Below are 20,739 nucleotides of genomic sequence, written 5' to 3' on the forward strand. Positions count from 1 at the left end.
TACTCATAATGTATGGGACTGCTGCCATGATCTATATGAATCCCAAGGGGAAGTGAGAATGTAGAGCTTGTAACATGTGGATCAAGGGAAACGAAAACACTCACAATAGTACCTCTGTGCATTGTGTCTTTTGCAGCTGGAAATGTGGCCTTGAGGGTCTCTCCATCCACACCAACAGAGGGGCTCAGCCATATAAGAAGGAGAAGAAAGAGGATGTTGGACAACATGTTCCAAGAGATCCTGTAAGCCTCTGGGCTGTGGTTTCCGAGAATGGAAACGGAAAGTGCACAGAGGACAAACACACAAGACAAGGAAAGAGGTACACAGCAGGAGATAACAGTGCTTCTCCAGCACCAGATGCACATGCTGGAGACTCTTATAGAATTCAGATCCAAGTCACCCGTGCTCACCTCCCTCTGCAGCCTATTGATAACTGCATTCCAGGACCTCCCTCCACACCTCCCTCCACATTCCACGTAAGTTCCAGGACCACTGCAGTACCCTACCACCCCACTCCGAGGGAGAGTACACACAATCGCAGCTACACACACACTGACCTGTAGGAGACACGGTTGGTGTATGTGTGCTCTTTCTCCTTCAAAGGTTCTTTTCCCTGTATTTACAGTTTCATTCAGTTACAATTTTTGTTGAAATAAAAGTCTATTTATGGAAACGTAATTCATCTTTATTAGTTCACAACATATGGTGGCTGGTGCTGACATCATTCAACGATAATAGCAATAGGTGCATTTGCAATGCTATACTACCCCACACACAGCACTCATTACAAGGTTCATACAGGGGTGCTAAAAACAATGCCAAGAAGGGCACACTACAACAACACACATTATTGTGTCTCATTATTGAAGTGGTCTTTCAAAGCCTCCCTGAGTCGAATAGCTCCCCATTGAGCTCTTCTTAAAGCCTTGGTATCTCGCTGCTCAAAATCAGTTCCGCCTCCACACTCCACTCCAGCGTGAAACTTTTCCTCCTTTGCTTCACAGATATTATAAAGAGCACAGCAGGCAGCTATAACCATGGGGATTTATTTTCACTAAAGTCTAATTGTGTGAGTAGGCAGTGCCAGTGGCCTTTCAAAGGGCCAAAGGCACATTCAACAGTCATTCTGCACCTGCTGAGCCTGTAGCTGAAGCACTCCTTGCTGCTGTCGAGGTGACCGGTGTATGGCTTCGTGAGCCACAGGAGTAAGGTGTAGGCTGGGTCTCCAAGGAACACTATGTGCATTTCCACATCCCCAGTGGTAACCCGCCAGTCTGGAAAGGAAGTCCCTACTTGCATCTTTTGGAACGGGCCTGTGTTTTTAAAGATGCGTGCTTTATGCACCTTCCCTGACCATCCCATATTGATGTCAGTAAAACGGCCCCAGTGATCCATCAGCACTTGCAATACCATAGAAAAGTAGCCCTTTCTGTTGAGGTAATCCTTGGCAAGGTGGTCTGGTGCCAAAATAGGGATATGCATGCCATCTATCACCCCACTGCAGTTTGGGGACTCCAGTGCTGCAAAACCATTGAGAATGTCCTACATGTTGCCAAGAGTTACAGTCCTTCATAGCAGGATGCGATTAATAGCCCTGCACACTTGCATCATAGTAATCCCTGCAGTGGATTTCCCAACTCCAAATTGATTCCCGACTGATCGGTAGCTATCTGGTGTGGCTAGCTTCCATGCAGCGATCACCACTCGCTTCTCCACTGTGAGTGCAGCTCTTATTTTTGGTGTCGCTGCACTGGAGTGCTGGGACGAACTCCGCACATAGTTCCATGAATCTGGCCTTGTGCATCCGAAAGTTCTGCAGCCAGGGGTCATCATCCAAACCTGCATAACCATGCGATCCCACCAGTCTGTGCTTGTTTTGTAAAGGAAATTTCTGTTTGTGGTTGTTTACACCATCTTGCCCCTATATGGCCATTTTTTTTTTTAAGTTGTTGTTGGCCACCATCTTGAGCCCCCTTCTTCATGAAGGTTTTGGCAGCCTTTTCACCAAGAGCGGGAAAGTGAAGGTCAGGTGACCTCTTAATCTACCTGGAGACAGCAGGTTACTTAAGGCTTGGACGCCCATCCCTCAGGGCTGTCCATCTGAGTGACAGTCGAGTGCTTGCACACATGCACTGCTGCCCATCCCAGAAGCAGATCTGCACCCGTGTTAGTACCGCTGAGTTCCATCTGGTTCTCTACTTGGATTTCCATAGCGAGACCAATGCCACATTGCTTGCATGCAGGCCAGTTGTCATTGGCTGTCCCTCCAGCTAGTGTCTGCATACTTGCACCCAGAACGACATGGCAAGCCGAGAAGACCTGAAGAAAAGAAGACCAAAGATCAACTCACCTGTGTGGAGATCCCATCGTGTTCCTGATCCATGGTGTCCAGTGTTTCCAGCCCTTGTCTTCATTGGTGTCCATGCCTCTTCCCTACGAAACAAGGTACTATGTTAATCCTCATTTATTCCTTATCTGTCCACAGTGTATTCTGGTTCTGGGCTTTAAGCCCTTGTTTCACGTTAACAACCGAGTAGTTTTGTTTCATACATGTGACCCTTATGCTGGGGCTCCTGGTTTTAATAAGTTTGTTTTGCACCTTACCTTATGGTTATGTTTTCTGCCATTAACTGAACAACTGATGATAGATGCTGGATAAGGTGGTTGTAATTTACATCTCCTTAGTTAACCCATTTTAAGAATCTCATTTTGGGTAAACAGTTTCTCAGAACCAGCACTCCACTGCCTGCAACTGCTCCGTGAATGCCAACATCTTGAATTGTTTCTTTCGATGGCTGTCAGCAAGGCAGCCTCCAAGGCATTGTCGTATCCCTCACGGCTCCTCTGGCAGCTCCTGAAATACTGAAGGACCAGACACATTGTTCTTAACAGTTAACACAATACTGAAGAGCAGTGCAAGATCCATGCTTCTTACCGAGATGGCGGACACGTGGGTTTGCGGGGCTTTTGAAAAGAGGCGTGAAACATTATGGGATGCAGATAATATTATGGGATGAAGAAAACTGCATCATTGGACATTGAAACCATATTCCCAGTGACCCCTGCGTGACTCGTTTGCCCCCATGAGGCTTTGCAAATCCTTCCCACAACACCCTGCGCCAGATGGTGGCGAGTTGCACAGTGGGATAGCTACCCACAGTGCACTGCTCACTGCATCGATGCAAGCGCTGCTAATGAGGACCTACACTGCTGATACCAGGAGCACAGTGTGGACATGCAAAAGCAGTCTAATTACTGTGGCAGCTGTACATCGACGTAACTTTGGTCAACTTAATTTTGTAGTGTAGACACGCCCTACCTGCTGATCCACAAGAGACGTAGGGACAAAATGCCAAAGATATTTAGGCACCTAATGATGCAGATAAACACCTAGTGGGATTTTCAAAAGTGCCCAAGCAGGTGACTAAATACCTTTTTAAAATCTGACACACTCACCACTGTCCCCCCAACGGACCAAGCTGAAATGCTCCATGAACGTTTAGACTCACACAGATGTAAAATGGGCATTATAGAAAACAGAACTGAATCCGCTGTTTGTGGTTCTCCAAGTGTATGTATACCATTAACTCTCATAACTTGGGAGACTCATTGGCTCTTTTATTACAAAAATATAACAAAAAATTTTCTGACACACTTCAAGGAGCATAGTTATACCAATCGCCTGCACTCTTTCAATACACTTCCTCTGCACTTATCTTTCTGCCTAATATATTATGATACACCCACGGAGTTTGGGTTTTCCATCTGTCTGTCTAGGTTCTGATATTGGCACCCATTCTCATAGAATCTAAGTGCTTCTCACAAGTAGAACAACAAAAGAAAACAAAAGACTTGCAACAAATATATTTCCATCTTCCCTGCTGGCATTAACTCCCAGCTAACACTTCAATTTGTTGTGTGGTGTTCCTTGGTGACAGCTAGGCTGTGTATTTAAACCTAAGCAATCAAGGATTATCTGTGAAAACAAACACTGTAAATTATACATCATTTTTTTCAGAATTATTCACCTTTTTACTTGGCCTAAAGTTGAGTTGCTGGGAAAGCTTGCCTTATATGATAGTTCCAGCACTTTCACCAACAGCTAATTATATGTCTAATATTTTACTAAAACTCATTGTCATAATTCATTTTATTCTTTGTCTTTTTGCCTGAATACAAAAATATATATTTATACATACAAGGTGCCATCTCTACATTCAGTCGGCTTTGGACACCCAGCATTGTGAGCCCCTGTTACCTCTCTCTGCCTCGGCCAGTGAGAGTTGTTCTGCTGCTAAGTTGTGTGTCAGCTCCGTGAAACACCAGCTTGCCTGCCTTATTAGCAAACTCTTCAGGACTTTGACAGTCCAAACTTGCCCTGCAGGTAATAATCAAGGAACCCCAATTCCTGAGTTCCCCAGAGACATCTTTCTGCAGTGCTCAGTTCCTCTCAGTGTGACACTTATAGAAATGATCAAGTTTGCTGCCTCCAAAGAGACAGAAAACATACCAGCCTGTTGGTTTAGCTGAGGACTCATGCTCCACTTTAATACACAGCACTGAGATGGTTTTGTAATAAACCAAGAATAAGTTTATCAACAAAGAACAGACTTAAGTGATGCTAAACAAGAATAAAAGAGACAGGTATAGTTACAAACTAAACAAAACAAAGCAGACTTTTTAGTGCTTAAAACCTAATTTCAGCAAGTTACAATCTTTGTCTAAGCAGGTTACTCACTTACATCAAGTTTGCAGCAGCTTTTGCCTTCCAGACCAAAAAGATGCAGCTCTCATAGGCTCAAAGTAGGGTGACCAGATGTCCCGATTTTATAGGGACAGTCCCAATATTTGGGGCTTTTTCTTATATAGGTGTCTATTACCCCCCACCCTCCCGTCCCAATTTTTCACACTTGCTATCTGGTCACCCTAGCTCAAAGGGTGTTGTACCCTATCATCCCCTCTGTGATGGATAACTAAGAGGTCTTTTTGCTCCCTTTGTATTACTGAAAGTCCATTGTTTCTGCCTCAAGAGCCAGGAAGGCTGGGGTACAGATTGTGGCCCCCACCATGATTATTAAATGGTCTTCTCACCCACTTGTTTAGCTTGATGGCTTTGTTTTCCTTATATGTAAATATACTTCAATCTTCCTGGACATTCTATAACAGATTTAAAAGTAGCTATACTTGAACAAAAAAACTTCAGAAACAGACTTCAAAGAGAAACAGCAGAACTAAAATTCATTTGCAAATTTAACACCATTAATTTGGGCTTGAATAGGGACTGCGGGGGGCTGGCTCACTACAAAAGCAACTTTCCCTCTCCTGGAATTGACACCTCCTCATCAATTATTGGGAGTGGACTACATCCACACTGATTGAATTGGCCCTGTCAACACTGGTTCTCCATTTGTGAGGTAACTCCCTTCTCTTCATGTGTCAGTATAATAATGCTTGCATCTGTAATTTTCACTCCATGCATCTGAAGAAGTGCGTTTTTTACCCACAAAAGCTTATGCCCAAATAAATCTGTTAGTCCTTAAGCTGCCACGGGACTCCATGTAGTTTTTGTGGATACCGACTAACACAGCTACACCCTGATTCTTGTCATTGCAGTGATTTTGATATCACGGATAATGGATTGTGTGATCACTGAATAATTCAGAGAGGGCAGATTGATGAAATAAGGTAATTTTTTTATATTAAAATATCATGATGGAAAAAAAGAGAGAATGTACAGAAAAGAGAGTTAAAGTGGGTTTGGGCAATATATTATGGGTTAAACCTTGTTTGCCTTATTCATGTGACTAGTCCCACTGATTTCATGGAACTCTGGTGTGACTCAGGCAGGCAGGATTTGACCTTGTTTTGTCAGTGGACTTCACAACAGCCAGTGGTCATCCTACCAACTGAATTTTGGTCTAGGTTTATTAAAATAATGAAACCCATAATTAGGGCCATATCCTTGGACCTGGTAACATAGGAATAATGAGCACTGCTGAAATTACCATGATAACTGCATCTCTGACCCCTACTGTGCACCCCCTTTAGGTCTCAGGCCTCGAGCCATCACCTATCTTTTGGAGAGGAGTCACATAATTCTCCTACTCTCAGACAGATCTTGGGTTGCAGTGTCCTGTATATCAACTGTGGTTTACCCGAGCAGGGCTGAGCAATGTCCAGATCTGCAATTCTGCTCCCTCTTGTATGAATGTATGGATCTAATTTGATAGGGGACTATAGGCAGAGTAAACAGAAAAGTCACAAATAAGTCTGGATAAGGAGCCTGAAGCACATAGTTGGAAGACAACAGGGCAAGCTATAAGCTCCAAGGACGCTGTATCCTGTCTCCAGCCATTTAGAATCATAGAATTATAGAATATGAGGGTTGGAAACGACCTCAAGAGGTCATCTGGTCCAACCCCCTGCTCAAAGCAGGACCTAATCCCCAAATAAATCATCCCAGACAGGGCTTTGTCAAGCCTGACCTTAAAAACGTCTAAGGAAGAAGATTCCACCACCTCCCTAGGTAACCCATTCCAGTGCTTCATCACTCTCCTAGTGAAAAAGTTTTTCCTAATATCCAACCTAAACATCCCCCACTGCAACTTGAGACCATTACTTCTTGTTCTATCATCTGCTACCGCTGAGAACAATCTAGATCCATTCTCTTTGGAACCCCCTTTCAGGCAGTTGAAAGCAGCTATCATATTCCCCCTCATTCTTCTCTTCTGCAGACTAAACATTCCCAGTTCCCTCAGCCTCTCCTCATAAGTCATGTGCTCCAGTCCCCTAATCATTTTTGTTGCCCTCTGCTGGACTCTTTCTAATTTTTCCACATCCTCCTTGTAATGTGGGGCCCAAAACTGGACACAGTACTCCAGATGAGGCCTCACCAATGCCGAATAGAGGGGAATGATCACATCCCTTGATCTACTAGCAATGCTTCTACATATACAGCCCAAAATGCCATTAGCCTTCTTGGAAACAAGGGCATACTGTTGACTCATATCCAGCTTCTCATCCACCGTAACCCCTAGATCCTTTTCTGCAGAACTGCTGCCTAGCCACTCAGTCCCTAGTCTGTAGCAGTACATGGGATTCTTCCTTCCTAAGTGCAGGACTCTGCACTTGTCCTTCTTGAACCTCATCAGATTTCTTTTGGCCCAATCCTCTAATTTGTTTAGGTCTCTCAGTACCCTATCCCCTACCCTCCAGCATATCTACCACTCCTCCCAGTTTAGTGTCATCTGCAAACTTGCGGAGAGTGCAATCCACGCCATCCTCCAGATCATTTATGAAGATATTGAACAAAACCGGCCCCAGGACCGACCCTTGGGGCACTCCGCTTGATAACGGCTGCCAACTAGACATGGAGCCATTGATCACTACCTGTTGAGCCCAATGATCTAGCCAGCTTTCTATCCACCTTATAATCCATTCATCCAGCCCATTCTTCTTTAACTTGCTGGCAAGAATACTGTGGGAGACTGTATCAAAAGCTTTGCTAAAGTCAAGGAATAACATGTCCACTGCTTTCCCCTCATCCACAGAGCCAGTTATCTCATCATAGAAGGCAATTAGGTTAGTCAGGCATGACTTGCCCTTAGTGAATCCATGCTGACTGTTCCTGATCACTTTCCTCTCCTCAGAGTGCTTCAAAATTGATTCCTTGAGGACCTGCTCCATGACTTTTCCATGATTTGCAAACCTTGTTTTGCCAAAGCAGGGAGTTACCACATCAAAGGGCTATGAACAGTTAAAAAGTGTACTGATTCCTGTGAAGGAGTGTGAATTGCCAGGGGTTGCCCACAAAGTTGTTTGTGAGCTGTGATAGAGACAAGCTGATATAGAGAGAAGCTCCGTAGAAACATCTGTAGGGAGTCGTCCTACCTGGGTCTCCATGTGGAAGAGGGTTAAACACTTAGTAAGCTAGACATGAGTGTAGTGTGTTTTATTGTTTTTAAGATATTTAACTGGAACAAAAACATTTCAGAGAAAACGTAATACTTTGCTTTAATGTGGAGCAGATAATGAAATACCTTCCATATTCTGCTGCAACTTTTTGCGGGATCAGTTATCTCTGAACTGCACAGTCTACCTGATGTTGCATCACTCCTGTAAGCACCCTCTCTAAACAGTGCTATTTCCCAGAGACACATCAGAAATTCAGTTGTTCAGTACTCTGAATTTATCTTTTAAAATTACTGGAAGGGTAAGGGCTACCTAGAATTATTGATTGCTGCTGCGTTCTGAAGTACCCACACTTTTACTGTTAAATCTTTGACGTTCACTTCCATGCATATTGATTTCTTTGTAGAATCTTATTAATTTATAACAAATAAAATATAATGTATGATGTAAAAGATGGCCACTGTTCTTTTGTAGAATGTAGAATTTTGGGGCCATAAAAAGTTGATTAAATAATGTTGTCTGCTTCAGTATAACAAAATCAGGATATCTCCCAGGCAGCTGAAACTGAATGTTTAACTGGGATGATAATGCTGTTCATGGAGACATATTCTTCTGGTTTAATGGTACTTGCAGTGTTCTGCTGTGCCTGCCACTAGAGATATAAGCTACTGTATCAGCACTGAAAAACCAAGAGGTCTCATACCCTGTAGACACCTGCTTTTCAGCTTCTGATCCCATAATGACATATAAGATTTGGGGGGCGGGATAGCTCAGTGGTTTGAGCATTGGCCTGTTAAACCCAGGGTTGTGAGTTCAATCCTTAAGGGGGCCATTTAGGGTTCTGGGGCAAAATTGGGGATTGGTCCTGCTTTGAGCAGGGGGTTGGACTAGATGACCTCCTGAGGTCCACTCCAACTCTGATAGTCTATGCATCTAAGATTTGTTTACAATTTCACATTTGCATATTTTATATTTGAGGCCCTCTATACTTCTATTTCCATACTGACCAAAACCAGGAATTACTGAAATACCTGTATTTCCATAATCTTCCATCTGGAAGTAGGAGGAATGGAAATACATAAAAAAAGTCTGATTTAAGTGTATCTGAATTAGGATCCAAAATGGACCACTGCACCTTTGGAGGTTTGCCTGTAACTAGCATATACCTCCATTCATCATCTTATTTGCTTCTATGTATTAATTCTGGCTTTCTATCTTGATGTTTATTCATTGGAAAAAATAAGAGTTATTTTTATTTCTGAGTACTGTTGTTCAAATGTATTTTTAAAAAAGTTATAACCACAAAAATTCATGTTCATTCAGAGCAGGCACTATGTGTCCAGAGACAGTAATTCTGTATAGCCCTGGAGTCATTCCCCTTCAGATAGTTTATTAGAAGAATATGATCTTTTAAAGACTTCAGTTTCATCTTTGTGTTAAAACAGTTAATTTTAAAATGTCTGTCACAATTGATACCAGGTGTGGAACCTGGGAAACAGGTAGTTTCATTTGATTCTGAGACGCAGGAGGATTTTTTCCCTTGTGTGGTGTTGATAGACGCTCCAATCTGTTTTCAGCTCAGGGAGACACATCTCAAATGTACTCACAGAATATAGTTCACACCTGCTCTTTGCCGTTTAATATTCTTCCTATACCACATTGTAAGGAATGCAAATAGAAGTGTGTTCTGTTATACACTATCTTAAAAATAACACAATTCTGAAAGCAGAACCATGAAGCTGTGAAGGACATACTGTACCATGGTTCTGATTACAGGGGGAATTGTGCTGCCCCTTCACTAAGGGACAAATCCTACCCCCACCTTCCTTGAAATGGAAGATTTCAGATGAAGGAAAACTGGTGCAATCCCACTCTACAGTGTTTATAAAGGCACAGTTTGGGGACCCTGTGCCGGATGTCTGCAGCTATGCATGATAGCGGCTTTTCTGGTATGTGTGTCTACCAGTACACAGGGGAGGCTAGGGCCAAGGCAAGAGCACGAGTGGAGACAGTGGAGCTTTATATATGAAGTAAATCCTCTCTTGAAAGTAGGTCACAAATACTGAAGTTGCTACCATGGTCCTGAGACACTGCAGTCTGTGGCATGGCAGATTCCTCATCCTCCCCCCCCGCCCCCCCCCACACACACATATATCTTAATAGGAAACCCTTGTGCTGTGTCAAACTACACAGGATTAGTACAGGGTATTGAGAAAGGATTTGGCCCTAATTATTGTACGGCATGAACCTAATTATTGTCGTTTTTTAAGTTTATGTATTCCATATTTTCAGAAATGGACCAAAACCTTTTCCCTTTTAAAGACACACCAATGCCTCACTGAGCACTTTAAGTACATTCTGTATGGAGACAATTCTGCTTATATAACATGTTCAGTATTTCTCTTTCTGTTTGTCTTTCTTTTGATTTGCATGAAAAACAAGATCTTTGAGGCTTAGAAGTTCTGCTTCTATTGCTTACTCCTGTCGTGAAATAATAAATTATAATCCTCTGTTTATAATATCATTAGTTAGTCTGGAGATAAGCATGATGTCAAGAGGATTGTAACTTTAGGTGAGGAACACTTTGCAGAAAGAGATGACATGTTAAGCAGCAAAGATAAAGTTTTAATGAAAATATTTCCAATAATTAAAAAAGGAAGAAAATTACTGAAAATCGACAAAAGTATTTCTAAATAGACTATACAATACTTCAAACTCTCCAAAGAGGCATCAAAGGCTCCTTAAAGAATTATAGACTTTCATTTTGCTTAACAAACAGGTTGCCAACTGGAGCAACAGAAAACTGGTAAATATAAATCAAAACTGGACTCCTGTCTGAATGTTTTCTGCATGTATCTCAGCTCTACTGTCTAAATCTCTATTCTGCATACTTAAGATGACTGTTCAGGAATAGTTTGTATTACCTTTTTTGGCAGTTCATGTCTGAATTGAATTTGTTTCTAATGTTCTGAATAAAGTATGGAATCTGCTGAAAAGCCAAAAGAACTACAGTTCTTTATCTAACAGCATAATGTTTACAATCCACCTCACTAACCAGACATTTCATGATGAAACCTCAAGGTAGCACAGTAAATAAGGAGCTAAAACTTAAGGAGTGAATATCTTTCAGTGTACTGCTCCTATGCAGGGCCGGATTAACTTTTTGTGGGCGCGGCGCCAAACATATTTGTGGGCCCCCCTGGGGAATGAAGGGGTCAGGGGCAAGAGCACAGCGGGCAAGGTGGATTTGATTTAAATCATGATTTAAATCACTAGTCAGGAAGACTCAATTTAATCATGGTTTTCTACATAAAAGTACATTCTTGTTAGTTGTTATAACCTTAATTGCCTTTTCCTGTTAACAAGCATGTTACCTCTGGAGACACAAATCCACAGTTTGAGAACTGCAAAACTAAGCATCTCTCATGGTATCTTCTAGACCAGGGGTCAGCAACCTATGGCACGCATGCCGATTTTTAATGCCACTCTGCTGCCTGCCGGATCCCAGCCACCGGCCCGCTCAGCCCGCAGCCGAACCCAGGCCGGCAGCAGGCTGAGCAGGGCTGGGCCCAGGACCCTAGCAGCAGCGAGCCGTTAAAAATCCTGCCCACCCCGGCCCACTCTTCTCCGTCCCCCCCGCCCCCTGTGCGGGGGCAGGGTGAAGAAGCTTGGTTCTGCCAGCTGCTGCTGCAGCGCAGGCAAGATTCCCCCTTCTCCGCCTCTTCCCCCAGCGTGCTGGATTCCTGCCCCTCCTCTCCCTCCCTGCCGCCGATCAGCTGATGGGAGGGAGGGAGCCGAGGTGTGCTCCCCGTTCCAGGGAGGAGGTGGAGACGAGGTGGGGACGGGGCCTTGGGGAAGGGTGTTGGAATCAGGGCATATCCTCTCCAGCCCCCTGCCGTGAGCCGCTCTGAGCAGGGGGCTGGGTGTACCCCCACATCCCTAGCCCACACCCTCAGCCCTCTGCCCTGACCCCTACACCCCCCACACACACACCTCAGCCCCCTTTCCTGACCGCTGCACTCCCCTCACACACTCCCAGCCCTCTGCCCTGACCCCTGCAACCCCTACGACCCCAGCCCTGAGTCCAGCACCCCCTCACATACCCAGCCCCCCACACCCCATGCCCTGACTCCTGCCCCCTCCTCATACACCCCCTGCCCTGACTTCTGAATGCCCCACACATACCCAGCCCTCTGCCCTGACTCCTGCACCCCCCACACATACCCAGCCCCCCCACCCCATGTCTGACTCTTGAACCCCCTCACATGCCCCCAGCCCTCTGCCCTGACTTCTGCACCTCCCACATTCCCACCCCCACCCCTTGCACCAAATGGGAGCTGCCCAGGTAAGCGCTCCATACCCAAACCTCCTGCCCCAACCCTGAGCCCCCTCCCTCATTCTAGCTCCCGGCCAGACCCTGCACCCCAACCCCCAGCCTGCTCCTTCACGCCCAGCCCTGTGCTCAGTGCACTCCCACCCTCAGCTCTGTGCAGAGAGAGAGGAAGAGAATGGGCTAGAACCAGGGAGAAGGCAGGTACCCACTCTATGTGGGCAGGGCCGGCATCCCAGACCGGCAGCGGGCTGAGTGGAGCCAGCAGCTGGGACCCTGGCTGGCAGGAGCCGGCAGACTGAACCCCAGACCGGCAGCAGGCTGAGCGGCAGCAGGCTGAGCCGCTCAGCCCACTGCCAGTCTGGGGTTCTGGCGGCCGGCCCCGCTCAGCCCGCTGCTGGTCTGGGGTTCTGGCTGCCGGCCCCTTGCCATCCGGGGTCCCGGCCGCAGGCCCTGCTCAGCCTGCTGCCGGCCTAGGTGAACGGAACCCCAGGCTGGCAGCAGGCTGAGCGAGCCAGTGGCATAAGATCAACATTTTAAATTTAATTTTAAAGGAAGCTTCTTAAACATTTTGAAAACCTTGTTTACTTTACATACAACAATAGTTTAGTTATATAATATCGAGAGTGACCTTCAAAAAAACGCTAAAATGTAGTACTGGCACGCAACACTTTAAATTAAAGTGAATAAATGAAGACTCAGCACACCACTTCTGAAAGGTTGCCGATTCCTGTTCTAGACTGAGCACTAAGTCCCAGTGGGTAGATAGAAAGATTAACCTAAATAAAGATTAGCCTATACAGAAGCCTGTGGAACCCCATAAGATTGGGTCCTAATCCATGAACTATTGGAACTCATTTACAAAACTTTTCTTAACCATTACATTTATTGTCTCATACTATAGAATTAGAATTTATAATCCCTATTCCATGATGAGATGATAATGTATTTCATTAAAACTATCTTTAGATAGGTTTTTCCTCAAAAATCCAATTTAAATTTAAAAAAAATCAGATTTCTTGATTTTTTTTTAAAAAGGTCATTGGTTTTTTTCCACCCTGACAGCAGGGCAGGGGGCAGGGGGCGAGGGGAAGGATTGGTCCCCAGATAGAGTGAGGCAGGGGCCAGGGGCAAGAGCACAGCAGGGCATGGGGGAGAGGAAGGATTGGTCCCCAGGTAGAGCGAGGCGGGGCAAAATGAGCACAGTGGGGCCCAGCAGGAGGATTAATCCCTGCTGACTGGAGCAATGCAGGGGACGGGGGCAAAAGCACAGTGGGGAGGGCGCTACGGTTGGTCACTGGAGCAAAGGAGGGGTTGAGGGTAAACTGCAAGCGCAGCAGGGTGGGGGAGGGGGTAAACAGGTTCCCCCCTGCCCACACAGAGCGGGTACCTACCTTCTCTCTGGTTCTAGCCCATTCTCTTCATCACTCTCTGCACTGAGCTGAGGGTGGGGGTGCACTGAGCACAGGGCTGGGGGTGCGGGGTCTGGCAAGGAGCTAGGGTGAGGAAGGGGGCTCAGGGTTGGGCCAGGAGGATGGGGTGTGGAGTGCTTACCTGGGGCAGCTCCTATTTGGTGCGAGGGATGCAGGTGGGAATGTGGGGGGGTACAGGAGCTCCTGTTTGGTGCTCAGGGTGGGGATGGGGATGTGGGAGGGGGTTCAGGAGTCAGTACTGGGGGCTGGGTGTGTGTGAGGGAGTGCAGGAGTCAGGACAAGGGGTGTGGGGGGTGCAGGAGTCAGGGCAGAGGGCTGAGGGTGTGGGCTGGAGTGGTGGGCACTGTTCCCTCTAAGCTGTGCGCGTGTGCGCACGCACACAGATCCTAAATGCCATGCACACGGCGAAACACCACATGCACAAAAATTTGCACAGAAGCACAACAACTTGAACACAAGAAATTTTTGCACACACAGCCTGTCAAAAATTTGCACAGAAGAAATTTTTTGTGCACATGGCCTGTCAAAAATTAGAGGGAACATTGGTGGTGGCGGTGCTCCCAGCCCCCTGCCCTGAACGGCTCATGGCAGGGGGCTGGAGGGGGTATGCCCTGATTCCACTCCCTTCCCCAAGGCCCCGCTGTCACCTCTTCTCCGCCTCCTCTCCCGAGCGGTGAGCGCGCTGCGGCTCCACTCCTCCCCTCCCTCGCGCTGGCAAACAGCTGTTTGGCGGCAGGGAGACGGGGGGGGGGGCGGGAATGCAGCACGCTGGGGGAAGAGGCAGGGGAGGAGCTTGGCTTCCAGCGGAGCCTGCCCTGCTGCAGCAGGAGCCCCAGGAACTGGGAGAGAAGAGCAGCCGGGCCGGGGCCCGTTTGGAGTATGGGCCCAGCACCATGGCACCAGTGGCGCCGTGGTAAATCCGGTACTGCTCCTATGAATGATCCCATCTGTGCTAAAGTGCTTTTCAAGATAATTTGCTAATGTATACATTTGAAACTTAACCTGGGGAAAATGGTTATAATCAAGGCCCTCTGTGCTCTGTGGAAAGATCAACTTAAATTATATAGCAAGGCACCTAGATTCTGCAGCAAGCTGGTCCAGCAGACTTGAGATTCTGCAGCAGCTTCAATGAACTGAATAATTGAAGCTTTTATTGAACTAAATATGACAATAAATAATGCAGTCACTATAATATTGCTTATTATTTATCTTGATATTGCATTTAATTAATTTTATGCTGTGCTTAAAATTTTAATCATCAATATGCACTGCAGAATTTTGAATTGAGAAATTAGATCTGAATTGTAAAAATTATCAGAATAGAAGCTGGAAATATAGGAAATGGGTATTACTATTTTGCATGGTTGCCATAAACATAAATTAAGTGATTTCTTTGCGTCAGTCTTCACTGCAGAGGATGTGAGGGAGATTCCCAGATCTGAGTCATGCTTTTTAGGTGACAAATCTGAAGAACTGTCCCAGATTGAGATGTCAGTAGAGGAGGCTTTGGAGCAAATTGATAAATTAAACAATATGTCACCAGGCCAGATGGTATTCACCAAGAGTTCTAAAGGAAATCAAATGTGAAATTGCAGAACTACTGACTGTGGTATGTAACCTATTGCTTAAGTCAGCCTCTGTACCAGATGACTGGAGGATAGCTAATGTAACGCTGATTTTTTTTTAAAGCTCCAGAGATAATCTTAGCAATTACAGGCCAGCAAGCCTAACTTCAGTATCAGGCAAATTGATTGAAACTATAGTAAAGAACAGTTACAAAGGGAGCTCACAAAACTGAATGATGGAGCAACAAAATGATAGATTAAATTCAATGTGGATAAATGCAAAGTAATGCACATTGGAAAACATAATCCTGAATATAAATACAAAATGATGGCATCTAAATTAGTTGTTATCACTCAAGAAAGAGCTGTTGGAGTGATCATGGATGGTTCTCTGAAAACAGCTGCTCAATGTGATGTGGCAGTCAAACAAGCTAACAGAATGTTAAGAGCCATTAGAAGAGGGATAGATAATAAGACAGAAAATATCAGAATGCCACTATATAGATCCATGGTACACCCAGACCTTGAATACTGTATGCAGTTCTGGTCACCCCATCTCAGAAGCTTGTCCTTCTCACAAACAGAAGTTAGTCCAATAAAAGACATTACCTCACCCACCTTGTCTCTCCCCTCTCAATAAAGACATGTTAGAATTGAAAAAGATACAGAGAAGGCAACAAAAATTAAATAGGGGTATTGTCATAAATATAAAGGGAAGGGTAAACACCTTTAAATCCCTCCTGGCCAGAGGAAAAACCCTTTCACCTGTAAATGGTTAAGAAGCTAGGATAACCTCGCTGGCACCTGACCAAAATGACCAATGAGGAGACAAGATACTTTCAAAGCTGGAGGGGGGAAGAAACAAAGGTTCTGTCTGTCTGTGTGTTGTTTTTGCTGGGACCAGAGCAGGAATGCAGGTCAGAACTCCTGTTACTAATCATTTTAGTTGCACTTTTCTAATGCCAGTATATCTTTTTTGAGATGAGGGGACCACATCTGTATGCAGTATTCAAGATGTGGGCATACCATGGCTTTATATAAGGGCAATAAGATATTCTCCGTCTTATTCTCTATCCCTTTTTTAATGATTCCTATCATCCTGTTTGCTTTTTTGACTGTCGCTGCACACTGCATGCATGTCTTCAAAGAACTATCCACGATGACTCCAAGATCTTTCTCCTGATTAATTGTAGCTAAATTAGCCCCCATCATATTGTATGCATAGTTGGGGTTATTTTTTCCAATGTGCATTACTTTACATTTATCCACATTAAATTTCATTTGCCATTTTGTTTCATTCATTCATTTGCCAGTTACTTAGTTTTGTGAGATCTTTTTGAAGTTCTTCACAATCTGCTTTGGTCTTAACTATCTTCAGCAGTTTAATATCATCTGCAAACTTTGCCACCTCACTGTTTACCCCTTTCTCCAGATCATTTATGAATAAGTTGAATAGGATTGGTCCTAGGACTGACCCTTGGGGAACACCACTAGTTACCCCTCTCCATTCTGAAAATTTACCATTTGTTCCTACCCTTTGTTCCCTGCCTTTTAACCAGTTCTCAATCCATGAAAGGATCTTCCCTCTTATCCCATGACAACTTAATTTACGTAAGAGCCTTTGGCGAGGGACCTTGTCAAAGGCTTTCTGAAAATCTAAGTACGCTAGGTCCACTGGATCCCCCTTGTCCACATGTTTATTCACCCCCTCAAAGAACTCTAATAGATTAGTAAAACATGATCTCCCTTTACAGAAACCAATGTGGCCTTTGGCACAACAATTTACGCTCTTCTATGTGTCTGACAATTTTATTGTTTACTATTGTTTCAACTAATTTACCCGGTACTGACGTTAGACTTACCGGTCTGTAATTGCCAGGATCACCTCTAGAGCCCTTCTTAAACATTGGCGTTACATTAGCTGTCTTACAGTCATTGGGTACAGTAGCTGATTTAAAGGACAGGTTACAAACCATAGTTAATAGTTCCGCAATTTCACATTTGAGATCTTTCAGAACTCGTAGGTGAATGCCATCTGGTCCCAGTGACTTGTTCCTGTTAAGTTTCTCAATTAATTCCAAAACCTCCTCTAGTGATACTTCAATCTGTGACAATTCCTCAGATTTGTCACCTACAAAAGACGGCTCAGGTTTGGGAATCTCCCTAACATCCTCAGCTGTGAAGACTGAATCCTCAGCTGTGAAGACTGAAGCAAAGAATTCATTTAGTTTCTCTGTGATGACTTTATCGTCTTTAAGTGCTCCTTTCATATCTCGATCGTCCAGGGGCCCCACTGGTTGTTTACCAGGCTTCCTGCTTCTGATGTACTTAAAAAACATTTTGTTATTACCTTTTGAGTTTTTGGCTAGCTGTTCTTCAAACTCCTTTTTGGCTTTTCTTATTACATTTTTACATTTAATTTGGCAGTGTTTATGTGCCTTTCTATTTACCTCACTAAGATTTGACTTCCACTTTTTAAAAGATGCCTTTTATGTCTCACTGCTTCTTTTACATGGTTGTTAAGCCACGGTGGCTCTTTTTTAGTTCTTTTACTGGGTTTTTTAATTTGGGGTATACATTTAAGTTGAGCCTCTATTATGGTGTCTTTGAAATAGCATACTCTAAATAGAGGAACTGCTTAAAATGGGACTCCGGCAATCAACCTGGGGGAGAGTGAAGGGGAGGCTGTTCACAGGAAGGAAGCCAGTTAGTACCTTCTGGGACTGAGGAATCCACAGGGGAAGGACCTGGACTGTGAGTAAGACCCAACTGGGCAGCCAGAAGTCTGACCCCTTTTTCTCTCCCCTTTTCCCTGATAAGGGGGAAATCACTGGACACTGCAGAGGGAGCTGGCAAGCCCTGACTGACTGTCTAAATCACTGAGACAGCTTGAACAACCCTCTGTGAGGAGGGAAGCAGAGGGCTGTGACCATACCCCAAACTGAAGAGATCACCTGGTGGGAGAAGGAAATGGCCCTGGGGAGGCTGGTTTCAGCATCGGCTAAAGGGGATAGAAACCACCCCACAATTGCTCCCTACTTAGGCCCCAGACTAGGACATGGTAGAGGGGGAAGGTGGGCCCCCCGCCCTTCCCTTTGCCTCTAGTCCCACTGAGGGTAACTCAGAGGAGGACAGACTGTAACTAAAGGGCCAGGCCCCCAGACTGCCCATCCTACTCCTCCCTAGGACTTTGGAGACCGTTGAACCGTGGCCTGCCTGCTGGCCCCTAAATGAACCCCACCACTACAGGGGTTATGCTTGCAATAATCCTTGTGAAGAACATGCAGAAGTTCTAGTTCTAAAGAAAATTTAAGAATACATCCAGACAAATGAACCCTAAACCAAAGAAAAATTGAAAGTCACATTTCTAATTTCATATAAATCCTGCTGTGATAGTATCACTTTTCTCTTGAAATTCAGAAGTGAAATAGCTTTGAAAATAAAAGCTTCAGGTATATATTATTTTTCCAATGACTCAGAATAGAGAGGCTCATGGTGACTGAAGGATTTGGGAATCTCAATCAAGATGATGGACAGAGATGATTACAAAGAATGCTTTAACTTATTTGTGCACCTGTCAAATAAGTTCACACCAAGGCCTGGTGTGTAAACAAAGCAAGAAGAAGGCATATGACTTATATGATCTTTGGGAGCTAGTATATTTAATTTATGTCAAAAGAAGAAATTTTTGCAGAACTAAAGAACACAACGAGCAGCTTAGAAAGTTTTCTTAAAGTTGAAAGGAATAATGTAATACCTAGGGTAAGTGGCTGATATATAGACAATAAATCTGAAAGCCTGTTAGAAAGACTTGTTAATTTTTAACTTCAGTTTTTGTTAGCTTCTAAGCTCTTCAGGTGAGAGGCTTTTTCTTTATATGAACCTGCAGAGCGCAAACAAAGTTTCTATTCTGGAATTCACTGCATCACTGTGTCCACACAGAGCTCCATTGACTTCAGTGGGACTCATCAATTGCATGAGTAGCCCAATAATCTGTAAAGTCACATAGCATTTCTCTGAAATCAAACATGTTTTGTTAATGAAAAGTTTCCTAATATTTCCACTAGGAATTTTTCAGAAATTATAATGGTTTTCACCAAATTTTGATATAATTTACATTGAACTTTACTGATGTTACAGGTTTCAGAGTAACAGCCGTGTTAGTCTGTATTCGCAAAAAGAAAAGGAGTACTTGTGGCACCTTAGAGACTAACCAATTTATTTGAGCATAAGCTTTCGTGAGCTACAGCTCACTTCACTTCACTGTACTTTCCACAGTATGCATCCGATGAAGTGAGCTGTAGCTCACAAAAGCTTATGCTCAAATAAATTGGTTAGTCTCTAAGGTGCCACAAGTACTCCTTTTCTTTTTACTGATGTTACAGTTATTAACAAATAGCATGGCAAATTGAGAATATAGTACAAATGTGGGGATTTTTTTGTTTTGGTTTTTTCTTTGGGGATTCATATTTGAGTAAAATCATGTGATATATTGCACTTCCCAAAAAATGTAAAACATCTTTTGTTCGCTAAATTCTTTACAGGTGAGAAAAAATCCTTCACAATGTTAGTTTTTACAGTTCATAGAATCATAGAATATCAGGGTTGGAAGGGACCCCAGAAGGTCATCTAGTCCAACCCCCTGCTCAAAGCAGGACCAATTCCCAGTTAAATCATCCCAGCCAGGGCTTTGTCAAGCCTGACCTTAAAAACCTCTAAGGAAGGAGATTCTACCACCTCCCTAGGTAACGCATTCCAGTGTTTCACCACCCTCATAGTGAAAAAGTTTTTCCTAATATCCAATCTAAACCTCCCCCACTGCAACTTGAGACCATTACTCCTCGTTCTGTCATGTGCTACCATTGAGAACAGTCTAGAGCCATCCTCTTTGGAACCCCCTTTCAGGTAGTTGAAAGCAGCTATCAAATCCCCCCTCATTCTTCTCTTCTGCAGACTAAACAATCCCAGCTCTCTCAGCCTCTCCTCATAAGTCATGTGTTCTAGACCCCTAATCATTTTTGTTGCCCTTCGCTGGACTCTCTCCAATTTATCCACATCCTTCTTGTAGTGTGGGTCCCAAAACTGGACACAGTACTCCAGATGAGGCCTCACCAATGTCGAATAGAGGGGAACGATCACGTCCCTCGATCTGCTCGCTATGCCCCTACTTATACATCCCAAAATGCCATTGGCCTTCTTGGCAACAAGGGCACACTGCTGACTCATATCCAGCTTCTCATCCACTGTCAACCCTAGGTCCTTTTCCGCAGAACTGCTGCCTAGCCATTCGGCCCCTAGTCTGTAGCGGTGCATTGGATTCTTCCGTCCTAAGTGCAGGACCCTGCACTTATCCTTATTGAACCTCATCAGATTTCTTTTGGCCCAATCCTCCAATTTGTCTAGGTCCTTCTGTATCCTATCCCTCCCCTCCAGCGTATCTACCACTCCTCCCAGTTTAGTATCATCCGCAAATTTGCTGAGAGTGCAATCTACACCATCC

General features: G+C 44.4%; 1 protein-coding gene across 3 annotated transcripts in view; it reads left to right on the top strand.

The window, feature by feature from the left end:
* Positions 1 to 20,739, top strand: part of LOC125638252 (putative RNA-directed DNA polymerase from transposon BS) — a 130,402-nt gene that overhangs the window by 93,965 nt on the left and 15,698 nt on the right. For 2 of the 3 annotated variants that reach the window (XR_012668917.1, XM_075129451.1), the window contains exon 3: positions 137 to 5,685. The exons of the other annotated variant lie outside the window; for it this stretch is intronic. The gene's annotated coding sequence lies outside the window, so the exon portion shown is untranslated. The remainder of the gene's footprint in view (positions 1 to 136; positions 5,686 to 20,739) is intronic. 3 annotated transcript variants of the gene reach the window in all.

This window comes from Caretta caretta, chromosome 1 (genome assembly GCF_965140235.1).
Source record: "Caretta caretta isolate rCarCar2 chromosome 1, rCarCar1.hap1, whole genome shotgun sequence".
NCBI lineage: Eukaryota > Metazoa > Chordata > Testudines > Cheloniidae > Caretta > Caretta caretta.